This window comes from Pseudopodoces humilis, chromosome 8, assembly GCF_049639895.1.
Source record: "Pseudopodoces humilis isolate 2021_Gansu_Grassland_sample_001 chromosome 8, ASM4963989v1, whole genome shotgun sequence".
Lineage (NCBI taxonomy): Eukaryota > Metazoa > Chordata > Aves > Passeriformes > Paridae > Pseudopodoces > Pseudopodoces humilis.
The window spans coordinates 4,232,823-4,246,081 of record NC_142207.1 but is presented as its reverse complement, the minus strand read 5'-3'; the positions used below and the strand labels follow the sequence as shown (position 1 = coordinate 4,246,081).

General features: G+C 40.1%; 1 long non-coding RNA gene across 2 annotated transcripts; it reads left to right on the top strand.

Annotated features, from left to right (window-relative positions):
* The first annotated feature begins 4,991 nt into the window (after positions 1–4,991).
* LOC148183827 (uncharacterized) lies at positions 4,992–12,945 on the top strand. Of its 2 annotated transcripts, none has more exons than XR_015773139.1 (3): positions 4,992–5,035; positions 7,790–7,876; positions 11,604–12,945. It is a non-coding gene; the product is annotated as an uncharacterized LOC148183827 (long non-coding RNA). The 2 variants fall into 2 exon arrangements; XR_015773140.1 differs by having other exon boundaries at positions 4,997–5,110.
* The last annotated feature ends 314 nt before the right edge of the window (positions 12,946–13,259 follow it).

Sequence of the window (13,259 nt, the reverse complement as noted above, 5' to 3'; positions counted from 1 at the left end):
AACCCTAACAAAACACAGCTTTAGAATGGAGCAGACTGAAAGATATTACAGCACCCATTAGATGCCTGTGAGCATGAGGCAGTGAGCTGACAGAAGAGCTTATTGCTGCTAGAAGGGTGAGACCCTGATCTTCCCACCCTCTGCTCCTGGTTACATCCTCCATCTGTGTATTTTATACCAGCTTTGCTGCCCCGCAGACACCTCCACGAGGCAATTCTACAATTCTAATCCAATTACACATGGTGGTAGAAAAAGCACCCAGCAAAAGAGTTTTTCCTGCAAGGTGAAACAGAGCAAGCTCACAGAGAAGCCTAGAGGGAGCAGGGCTGGCAGGAGGGATGAGGGACCGCAGCGATGGGAAAGGCAGAGACCAGACCACCCACCTGAGAGCAGCAAAGCATCACAGCCATTAACTTGTGCACAGCCACAGCCCTTAGTTAATTTTTAAAATATCTCAGGATCCCATAAGCAGTGATTCAAAGCACTGAGCTAAAAACTCTGCTAAGTAGGAGAATGAAAAACCCGAGACCGCAGCACCAGATTGGCAGTGACGAGCTCACGGCTGCATAGAGGTGGCCACAAAAGAGAGGGGAGTGATAAAGCCACTGCCAGGAGTCAAACAGCCACTGCAGCTCCTTTTGTTAGAGATCTGATTGAGTTTCACTGAAATGGCTTGGAAAGCATCAGCTCAGCTTAGGGCAGACTGGACTTGCCTGTCTGTATGAATGCAGCACTTCAGAGCTTACAGGAATGTGGGCATTAGCAAGGATTTTGTTAAGAAACTGAATTACAAAATCATTATCTTCTTTGGATGTCCAGACTACTTTTAAGAGGCCTTTTTTTTTTTTCTTTTCCCTGCCCTTCAATGTTTATTTAGCTTCATCAGGTATCCTGAAGCTGACAGATTTATCCCATATTTCAGTGTTATACCCTATCTTGTAAAGTAAAAGTTCTCTTTGTGGGAAGAGTAAAGCTTGAGCAGCTACAACAAAATTAGAAGACCAGTTCTTAACTGTTTTTATTTAAGGATGATCCTCTCCCATAGGAGTCTCTTAAGACAAACCATTAGCTGTTTTATCTCATTTCTTCTTTTACCAGTTAATCACCCAGTGTATAATTTCTCTCATATCAACTTTTGACTCCTGTTAAACATTTTCTAAAGTCTCTTCTAGTGAAGAGGAAGATGAACATCAGCACTTTCTAGATCCAGCCTTACAATGAAACAGCTGTGACTTTCCAAAATATTCCAAGGAGCTAAACCCTGGTGCTTCAGTTCATTAACTATTTGTTAATAAATTAACCTACTGCTAAAGAGGCATCAGGACAAATCCAAGTCCTTTCAGGACATTGAGTAACTGGAATGAGACTGAAAAATGTGATCTCACAAGTTATAATTCCTTCCTTCAAATATACTTCTGAGTATAACCCTGAGGCAGGTGACTGCAAGCAGCTTCACTTTAGTTCAAAAACAAAAGCAAAATTCAGGTGGATTACAAACATTCTGTCATTGCATTAATTTAAACAATACTCATATTCATCCTTAATAATTGAAAAATTCCTATTTCCTCTACATTTGAGATTAAGTCCAGGTTTTTCACGTGGTATTCATGAAGGAAAGAGTAAAAGGCAAAGTAGGAAATATCGACTTCTGTAAAATCAGTCATAGAAGCTGAATCTCCTAAATGTGAGTCACACCAATGTAATGTGCTGCCAGTACCATTACTTATTATTTTTCTACTTCAAAGAGGATTCAAGATGCCAGAGAGTCCTTCTCAGGAACTCTGCTTTCTCACCATATTAATTCCTTCTTTACTGGAAGTAGTGCTAAAAGGTAGATTAGAAGGAAACTGTTTGGAACTGGAATTAGGGATAATGCTGGATCCTGAAGGCACCGACTCACGGTCAGCACTGAGGTGCCATGTTTTATTTGCTGATTGCAGGAATGTTAATAATGCTACCTTGTGCCCTGACAATTGCCAGGAGCAGAGATAACAAAACCTTATTTGTGAACTCCTGTTAATATAAAGTTCCTCTGAGTTAGTACCTCAACAGAAATGCTGCTCTCTCAGAGATACCATTGGCATATCAGTAATCACAGAACTTGATAATATTTCTGCAGCATTTTCAGAGGGGAGGAGGGGATAAAAAGACTCTTAATGAACATCTATGAAACCACACTCATACATCACCTACATAATATTTTAAATAGCTCCTTTGGAGTTTGATCCTCTACCACTAAAGTCAACGGAATTTTTTTCCTGTTCATTTAGGTAGGATCAAATTCAAAGCCTTAATGTCCCACTGTGTCACTTTGGGGAAAATCTCTCCTTATTATAAGAGAGTCTTGTAATTTTGTTTCCAGCTGTAGGAGATTACTTCTTTCCTTTTCCCTTTGTATGCACTTTATGACAGAAATAAAACACTGCACAATCACAGTGTAAAACAGAAGCCCCAAGGGCATCTTACAGACACTTGTGGCTCCTTAGGAAACCTTTAAAATCTCCAAAGCCACTGTGATTGCTTTGTACTCCTTACTAAAGAACACTTTCCCACAACTGGTAAATAATGTGATATTTTGAAGGGTATTGAAAATGCTTATGGAAGGTCAGCTGCATAAGCTCACCTGGAGTCAGTTGCTCTACTGCAACTGAGATCTAGTGGAAATATTACATCTTTAATAGCCACTGCTTCATGGAGGGATGACAAGTGTATGTGCTGTCCCACTGTCTGGCTCAAAAGACTCTTTTCATATGTGTTTTCCTTGGTTTACTTGTAGTCTTTAGTAGAAGCCCATCTGGAAGAAAAATAGAAAATTTAAAAAAAAAATAAAAAAATTTTGCAAACATTCAGAGATATACAGAAATGCTCTCAGTAAAAAAGGAAAAAAAAACCCAAAAAAATCAACTAAAACAAAGCAGACCAAAATCCTGGAGGCCTTCTCCTCCCTTTTCTGGGGCAGCAGAGGCCTGAGTGGATGCTCTGAGCAGCGCTGGCATCACAGGGGCTGCGGCTTCCCAGCCTGGGAACTGGCAGAGCTGGTGCGGGAGCTGCATCAAGCCAGGTAAATCATGCATAAAACTGGCATCTGCAGGAACAGATTGGCTAAATCCTATGGATATCACAGAGCCTGCACAGAGCTGCTGTGTCCCAACAACAGCTCCTCCCTCCTCTTAGCACTGGCACCAGGGCTGGCACTGCCGCCGTGTACTCTCCCTCCCCACCACACAGGTCATTATAAAAAAAGGGCAAACCCAAAATTCTGCAGACAAACTTGGCAGTCTTCACTGCTCATTTCCCCTTGGAACCTTCTTGCTACCCATGTTCAATCCTGATAACAGAATGCACTGTGTAGTACTCCAATTTTTCTTCTTATACATGAAGATTTTGCATGCAAAATTCATTTTCGGCATATTCTAGCCTTTAAAAATGGAATGTTTGTTGAACATTGTTCTAACAAGCAGTGTACATAAAGCATATGTGTTTGACAGGAAAAATAATCTCTTCTTTCAAATCAGAGACAGTTTGCATATCTTGTGTTACATGACATCTCAGAAAAAATCATTCTGCTCTTTTACTGCATTCACTTTGGTGAGATGGAAGGCATGGATTGCGTATGATATTAGCAAGTCAAGATGGGCCCAAAATGAGGTATATGCATATGCTGAGGTTTGAAAGGTATATAAAAAGCAAGGCTGGGGACACAGGAAAAGAAAAATAAGAGAGGAAAAAAATAAAAAGGAAAAGAAATGATGCAACAGATTCATTTCTCATTCAGAGAGTTCTGGAGAAAATCTTCATTTTGTAGCATGAAAGTGAAGAACTAAGGGGTTCAAGCTGCTTGCAGTAAGGGCACAATTCAAGTTCAGTCTCTAAACTTTGTACAAATTTTAATGGGAGCAGTAAAACATAAGCAAATGGAACTGTGAATATTGTGTCCCTGGATAACACCTGCAATAACTTGGGAGTTTCACTGAAGGGAGGAGAATAAAAAGGAGGATTAACTGATCATTCAGTGGGCAAGAAATACATCCTTGGAAGGAAATAGGTTATACTGATATTTAGGTCCAATTTCTCTGGTGTTCACACTCAGCTTAACCACATAAACTCTTTCCCTTTCTGCTCTTGCCTCTGATTTTTGCCAAACCTAAAGGATGCTGTTCTGCTCTGCAGACTCAGGTGACCAGAAACTGAGGGGGTACCCAGACCCTGTGCAGAGGTCTGGGCTCCCTGTCACTGGTGGCAGTGACCAGGAGTGAGACTCCCTGTGACTGTGACCTGCAGGATGCTCTCACAGACAACTGACTTCAAAATTGCCCTGGATGAGCAGGGAGCTGATAGCCCTGAGTACCTTCACTGTTAAAAGCTCCAATTCCTTGTTAAAAAACTCCAAAACCTTGAGGTTTCCCTCACTGTGTGGATGCTTTTTTTTGAAACTACACCAACTCAGATATTGCATTGTCAGGCAGCAGAGAACTACATGGTCTGGATGAATTCCCTCAGTGTGTTGGATGGACAGCACAATGTGGCTGCTGGGATAAATCCAGTTCATCCAGATAATCCAGTTATTGCTCTCTGGTAACTAAGCCTCCTCCACTTCTGAGGTGCTGGAATCTGCATTCCTACCCTAGCACCAAAAACATCCAAGGCACAAAATTCATGTCTTTCACTTTGATGGATTTACATATCTTACATCACACAGTTGTACTCTTTTCCCATGAGCTTTATTCTTAGAGGAGATCTAAGATTCTATCCATTATTTGATGTTCATAATAGAAAACATTTAGGGTTTTTACCATGTCTGCCTTATGGTTGCAGCCCATACTCGGTGTGGAGACAGACGCCATCCTGCTGTGGCACCACATTTATTAATGTGATGGGCCTCTGCGGATGAGGGTGGGATGGGCTGCCCTGTAGGTCAGGTGTCAGGAATTACATCTCTGATGGCAATAAAGCACTTAAAAGTGAAGGAGAGGAGTGGGGAGGGTTGATTGCAGCAGGCTTGGTGAGGAGGTAGTTGTGGGCTGGTGTGGACCAGGTCTGGTTTGGCTTCCCTGGGAAAACTGCATAGTTTTGATCTTAACTGAGGAAAATTGACAGTACAGATCTCCTGGTGGGTTTTGTCCCCCTACAAATTGTGATTCCCCAAGGACAACACAGCCAAGGTTGTGTTCACCTTCGTCCTGCCCTTGCCCCCTGGGGGTATAACAGGGGGCACAGAGGCTGCTAGTTCATCTTGGGTTATTTGGCTCTGCTGGGCCTTCATGCTCTGCTTTTTGCCAGAGGTGCTTTTAAGAAAGAGATACTTAGGAAAAAGCTGCATCAACTAAGTATGTTTAAATCAAAAACCCCAAAGGACAAAATATTTCCTGAGGAAAGTGCTCAGTTTGCCAAGCAATAATGAATTCACCCAAGCAAACCTCTGCAGATACTGTCTCACTGGTGCTCTGTATTGCTTCCCACTGATCCTGGTGTTGCTAGTAAAGGTGCTTTTAAAAAAAAAAATCAGCTTTCAAAATGTATATACCTACATATTCTGTTTTGTTTTTATTTAGGAGAGAAAATGGTTGTGGCTGCTTGTTTGTTATGAAACTCACTTTAGGTGGATTAATGTAATAAGGGTCATTTAAATGAATGAATTGTTCCACAAAGAATAAGGTTAAGAATTACTTAGTTGATCTGTATGTCTCACAGTTAATTCCCCCCAAAGGAGTGCCTATACCTCTCTTAACATTAGCAAAGTCTACAGCCACCTGCAGCCAGGCTGGCTGAGTCTGGCTCACAGGGATGAGGATAAACTTTGTGGAGGTAGGGATATAGAAAATACTTCACTATTCTCCAGTGCTCAAAAGTACAGGTTGGCTGAGAAAAGCTAATTATTGCTTTCCCTGTGGTGCTGGAAGAATGCTAAAACCCTTTAAGAGCCCTCTGAAATTCTGAAATTAATCCTTAAAAAAGGCATTTTTATCCTTTAAGGAGCTCCAAAATTATTTCTTAGTGTATGGAGAAGAACTTGCCAAGTGAAATGCGAACATTTCTAGTTTTCTTTTTTTGCTGGTCCACCTGGTTATAAGCCCCTCCCTCCCTTAGAAAGACTGGCTGCATCTCAGAGCACTTGGCACAGGGTTTTTTCCCAAGCTCTCTGCCTCCTTCTTGTCAGCTGTGACCCTCCACCTGGAGCAGGGGGAAGGAGAAATGCAGATTCTCCAGGCCCAGAAGGACCTGCCTGGTCATACTGGCTGGTCCTTCTGCAGATGTTGGTAGCTTGTCTGCATAAATTATTTGCATTAGTTTCTTTGTCTGGTTAAATCACGAGACAGGGGAGTGTTTCTTCAGAGATGCTAATGCCTTCATCGAGTGAAGCTGTGAGGTATTTAGTGCTTTTGAGGATCTGTTCCCTTCATGTAGGCACCTGGCTCAGACAAAAGAGCCTCAGCAACACAAAGTATGCAACAGTACAAGCATAATTACTGAGTGATGTTTTCCAAGGACACACGATAAAAAAATATAAAAAAAATTATAAGCTTTTCCTATTTTTCAGAAAGCTGTGTTTTACTGTGGCTGCTACTGGCAGAACCAATGCCTCATTACTTTTAAAAAAAAAATAAAACGGTTTAAAGTACAGAACTTTATGCTGTGAAGTTAAAAATGATATTCAGAGAGGCTTGGTGTCTTTTTAAGTCAGTTGCCACTCTTTTTTGTGCTCTTCCTGGGATCTTATTCTTGGATTTTTTTTGTTGTTGTTTTAAATATAATGAGGGGTAACTGTCATTGCCAAACACTCTATTGGCAGATTTGGAGTCTTACTGTATACTTTATTTATAGCTGCAGAATGGCTGCTGGTTCTGGGATATGTGTGAGGGGAGTCAGCTCCCTAGAAGCATAAGGGGGAGCAGAGGTTTCTCCAGATCACACAGATTTTTGGGACACAGCCAGTGTTACAAGCCACTTTTTCCCAGTCCAACATGTTCATATTTTCCTTATCACTTGTCAGAGGAGTCAGAATTTTTCCTTTTTATAATGGAAAAACCCTTGAATAAGACAAAGGTGAAATAATCTAATTCAAGAGTGAGGAGAACTTCCTTTATGTAATTCTGCCCTTATTATCACAATTCAGTGTTGGCTATTGACAGCTGAATTGCAACCCTGACACCTGATATGATGTTTATGAACAGGCAGAAACACTTTCCTCCAGCATTTATGGCTTAGTACGGTGAAAATCTCACCTAAATACTCACATAAATACAGAATAACCTAAATAAATGGGAAAACAAGTTGGTTTGACTTGAGAAGAGTGCATGTCATCTCCCCAAGTGTGGGGATTAACTTCTCCAGCTTTGATTAAGGAAGGTCGTGTGTCTCTCTTGTAGCACCATTGCACTGACTACTTAAGACTAAAATTAATTAATTCCAGCTCTTCTTCAACACCTTGCCAGATATGGAGCACCTTGGAGAAGATAACAGCAGGCACTGAAATTCTACCTTTCTTCACCCAGCTTAAGTTTCCCTAAAAGCAACACCTTATTTTTTTTTTTTAATTCATATTGGATTTCTTTTTCTCTAATTTTTTCTTTGCCTTTACATTCTAAGAGCTGCTCCTCCTCCATCTGCTTGTATTTCTTTCCCATTTCTGAGGTTCTTGTGCTTTTGACCCCACTTGCTGTGTTTCTGAGGTCATAGCACAGTATGCCAGTGCATTGCTTCTTTTTATTATATTTATTTGTGGCACTGTGCACACAGTATTGGAGATGCACAACAGCAGCTTGATACTAAAGCTAAATATTTTTCCCAGGTGTGAACACTTTTTGTTGTGAGAAGGAATCAACTCCAGGCTTAAATAGAACATCCAAGGTCTCCTCCCATGGCAGTGGTCAGCCTGGTGAGTTTTGTGAAGAACTTTCTCTGTTTCTTTAGGGTTCTTCTTTTAAAGTATCTATTAAAAGGCTGTGCAGACTCTCTTTTAGATAAAGGAACTCTAAATCCAAGAAATTTTGAGAAACATGTTAATCTGGGATTTTCTGCAGGAATGCACAAAATGAGTGATATTTTAATGAGTGAGGTTCCTGCTAATGTGATGACAGGAACTTTTGCTGATACCAGGTCAGTTGTGCTGAGTGTCAAAATAGGGATTATTCAGTGTTAGCATCAAAATATCATCATGGCAACTTGCAGGTTGCAAGAGGAGATTCTTTGATTCTTCTTCTCTTTGTTTTCAGTGAGCTGACAATAAAAAAATGTCTCTTTGTTCATGCCCACCTTGCACAATGGTTTTGCCTATTTTTACCAGGATGTGGTTTCTTGGGGAGTGGGGGTTAACCTCAGTCAGTGCATCCCTGAAAGGGTCAGGAATTCACTGCCCTCCTGCTCAATTCCTCCTCCATTTTCTTTCCTTGTACCTGCTCTTAGCTAGCTTGGGTCACTGATACAAGGAGATATTACCTGGTTTTTGTGGGATTGGTTCTTGACTTATTTATCTTGTCTGTTTTGCTGGCTGTGTAACAGCCCAGGATCAGGAAAACACAGAGTGTATCTGCTGGGAAGGATTGGACAAGCATGCAGTTATGACATGGAATGGTTAGAAATTAATTATTTTCCATGTGCCTGAGCGTCTTCCTAGACTAAATTACTCTAATTATCCACATAGGTATAAACTTCAAAAATTCATAAGCTACTCTTGCTGAAAACAGATGCAACTCTGAGATGGAATTTAACTTCTTGATCTGTTTTGTTTCTCTCATTAGTGCATTTGAGGTCATTCTCAAGCTTCCTGCCTTCTCTTAGATTGGTCTCTTTCTTTAAAAAATAAATCTGTAAAGGATGAGTCCTCCTCGGAAATTTTTAACATGGACAGTTCCTAATACATCAGAAAAGAGAATTGTTTGCAGCTATCACTTTTTAAAATGTAAGAAAAAGTCAAATACAATATGTGTGGTTTAAAGTCAGTCCTTATATTTTAAAAGCTGCAGTATCAATGTGTGGTGAGACACTTTGAAAGCAATGTTCAGCAGGGATACTCTTTGTCCCACAACATTGTACAGTAAATGAGAGTGAAGAGCTTGATCCTGAACCCTCAGTGTCAGCTCTAATTTCTTCATGGGTTTTTAAATTTAAGGCAGTTATTTTGAATCAGGAATTATTCTCTATTTGCTGAAGTATTGTGAATTTATTGTGTGTAAATGGGAGGACGAGCGGCAAAACGTGTGAGCGTTCCTACTGAGTATCACTAAAATCCCCGAAAGATTAGTTTTCTAAAAATAGCCACAAGAAGACTGGTGATAATTCTGAAGGGCCAAACAGTAGAGCAGGATTGGCATTGTCTAGTTTGACTAAGAAAATAAAATAAGAGTGAGGTGGCCGAAGAGATATAGGGACAACATGTGAAGCCACACAGGGAAATCCATTCCTTGACATTCTAATCAACCTCTGACTGATCAGAGCATCAGCAAAGCTCATGCTGGTAACATGAGCTGCTGGGTAAGGGTTTATTTGCCTCTCTTTAGCATAACTTCAGGGGCAGTAAGTCCTTGTACAAAAGTGTACAGCACTGCACTTGGAAAAGTGAGCGTGGGCCTGACCTGGCGACGCAGATGTTCATTTCCAATACTCTACTGGTTCTTTGTGGAGAATGGTTTATTGATTATGTCAAGGCAGGGTTGAAATGCCCCCACAAGGCTACAATTGTATGCCACTGGTGTGCTCAGTGAACCAAGCCTGGGGGTTTGACCAGTAACTTGGATATCACCATTAAGTGTTTGACTTGGGAAAGTTTGGATAGACCAACTTTTTATGGTCTAGAAAATGCTGACTTGGAATGATTCTGCTTGCATATATCTAATTTCTGTGCTGTGACAACTACAGAGCAGCAACAGTAAATTAATTAGACCAGCCAGTTGATAAACTAACTTTTCTAGCAGAAACTTGTGTGTCCAGGAAAGCAGTGTGGATCAGCTCACAATAACTGGCTATTAGCCACTGCAAACACACCCACTCCCCTGGGCTTGATAATGAAAATACATCATGTTAGAGCTCTTTGGTGAAATGGATTGTTTGAAATCTGAGCCACCAATTGTTCTGATTGATCTGTTTGATCACTTGAGTCTTTGGAAAAGACTCAATTTCCTACATAAAACCATTCTGTATCACAAGGATAACTTGTGTCCCTGCTGCAAGGCTGCACTGCTGCATGGTGCCTCTATGGCATGAATACACAAATGTACAAAGGATTTTTTTGGTTTGTATAAAATACCCAAATAACACTCCAGGGTTTGCCCAAGGATTTCTTGTTGTTCTCCCCTGTAATTTTATTCAAAATGTGTTTATTAAAGTTACTGCATTATGACCCATACATATATATTTTTATTTGGAATTCCATTTCAGTCTACTCCAGATCTCATTAGCATAAAAAGATCCCCAGAGCTTGCTAGTGTAGTTCATGGCATGTAAATTAGCAGACACTGCAACTCTGTCAAAACTCCTAATATTTTACCACCATGAACTTTATTAGACATGCCAGCTCTCTTTCAGCATTTAAATTCTTTGATTTTGTTATGTCCAAGGCAAGGATTATGCACCATCTATCTTGCCCAAAATCATTAATCATTAAGGATCACTAACTATATAAATGGGTTTAAAGCCTATAGATTTCTAAACTATGATTTTCAGTTTGCATGTCAAATTTTTCTGTGGCTGATTTGAACGATTCAGCACTTAGGTTTGTGCATGGCTTTTACAGGTGGGGGAGACTTTTCTGGCTCAGTGGATTTCTGGTTCTTCACCCATTTAAATATTAAAAAATGAACTCCCAAAGCGAAATCTATGTTTTGAAATAGGTGAAGCTTTGAAAGAAAAATAACTTTCTGAAAAAGTCCAAGAGTAGTAAGAGGAGTTGTGAATGAATCCCCAAGCAAATTGCAAATCTGGCTGAGGGTGATACCCCCTCAACCCAAAATTTGTGCCTTTGAAAGTGATCCTATGGATATGGATTAAATAAAAATAAATTAAATAGAAGTCTAAAATTTGGCTGCTCAATTCAGAAAAGGGGGTTTATGCTTGCCTTAGACTGAGCATATTAAATAAGCCTGGTTGTATTTCCAATCTGAATACTTTTAAACTTTTGATTTTATTTGGACTTTGAATTGTGCCTTCATTTAACCCAGACTTATTAAGATAGCTCCAAATTAATTTTGGAGAGTTCAGGTATTTTGACATTAAGAAAGAAAATATTTGAGGCTATGGGATTTGTAAGGGATCTTCCTTGGTTTGAGGAAACTTCAGGAGCTGGTACCACATCTGGAAGAGGAAGAAGGGCTTTGCAGTGCCTGGTGTGTAACCCAACAGCATTGAGGAGTGGGGAAGGTGGTTCAGCTCTAAGGAGCTTCAGAAAACCTTCAATTCCTCAACTAATTCCAGTAAAGCTTGCCACACAGCCACTCCTCCACAGCCATAAATAATTTACATAATCTGCTTAGAAAAAGCATTTTGAGGAATTTGTCAGGGTTGACTGTAGAGCTTTTTGTTTTCAGTTACAACTTTCTCAGCTGCTGCAGGCATTTCTGCTTGCTGCAAAGCTTTTGGATGAAATGATTTTTATGTCTGTTCTGGCCCAGGTAACACAGCCAAGGCGCAACTCTAAGGATGGACTCATCATCTCCTGGGCTGCCTGAGACATGCTTGTTCTGAACTCTATCAACTTATTTAAGTACTGTAAAATACAGTGTGTGTTGGTTTTCAGCATCTCATGGAAATGAGTAAGAATAAAGAATGTTTATGAGGAAGAATTCTTGTTCTGTTAGTAAAAAATATTGGGGCATTGTCAGCAATGGCATAGATAACTTGGGATTGAACCCTGAAATGGCAGCTTTCACTGTATAACAACTTGTGGATGAAGCATGTGACTCTCACCCTATTCTGTCTGAAATTTGCTTTATTTCTCAGTGTTTTGTTGCTCGACATTCAAAATTGATTTGATGTAACAGCAAAGAATATCTGTGTATTTTATATATTGCTTTTCAGGCAAGACGAGAGGAAAACAACACTGGGCAGAGTATGAAGCAGTGAAATAGAACTGAAGAAATATGAAATAGCTTTGATAGCTGCTTGCCCAGCAGATGTAAACCATCATGCACTGAGGGCTGCTATCTGAACTATTGTATGATTTATGCATTGTGGAATGGTTTATGATTTAAAGTTTTCACAAGCCTGTCTTAAAATCTTTTCAATCTTTCTGTCCCTTGGTGTAACTTTAAAAAAGCTTCCTGACAACATATGGTACTTTTTGACACATGGCCAGCTAAACAATCCAGCCCTCAAAGAATGAGATGTTAAATGAACAATGTGAAAAATGGTTCTGGAGACTTGCAATGTGCTGGTATAAATTGGGTCAGCCCATTATGACTTGTAAATTCAAAGCAACCCACAAGCTTTGACTTCTTAGGAAACAAGAACTTGAACTGAAATAAATTATTCAGGATGCATCCCATGCTTATCTTTATGTACATAATTTTCCCTGTCCAAATAATTTAACAATTTAAAGGCCATGCTTGTATTGCTGTTTTTAGGACATCATCAGATTTTTTTTTCCCCTTGGTGTAGCAGTTAACCTGCTGTGCTTTTGATGAGTTTATCCCAATAATTGATACACATGTCTATAAAAATGGATTTAGCCGTGTTTACTGCTGCGTTCTTCCCACTTGGGTAGCTGTCATAAAATTGGAGGCAGTTCAGTATATTTGTGAACCTACCAAATATTACCATTATTATCAACTTGTCTACATCTTCTATGACCTTATAGCAAGAATTATCTAAGCACAAGGCAACCCTCCTCCAAAATCTAGTTACAATTGCAAGGTGCTTCATGGCAGGTGAATTATGATGAGTTTGGAAGGGGAACAGTGAAGAACTTTTACAGATATTTCTAAAATGTTATTCCTAAGAGTAAAACTTGGTAGAGAGGTGTTTGTTTGGAAAACCCAAGTGGTGGAAACCAGTGCTGTGGAGTGAGCATGGTGGGTGAGTGAAATGTCTCCACAGCAGCACTGAGGTGTAGATCAGTGGAGCAGGAATGCTTTGGGGGCTGCAGAGGGGCTGTGCTGTACCTGGGGCCCTGGAGCTGGGAACATGGCCTTAGGGCAAGAGGAAAAATCACATCCCCAAAATATCCTGTGGGTTAATTCTGAGGAACTTTAAGTTATTTTTAACTGCTTATCTATAGCTGGTGCCTAAGCACATTGAGATGGAATTGCATTGTATATTTGTCCCAAATT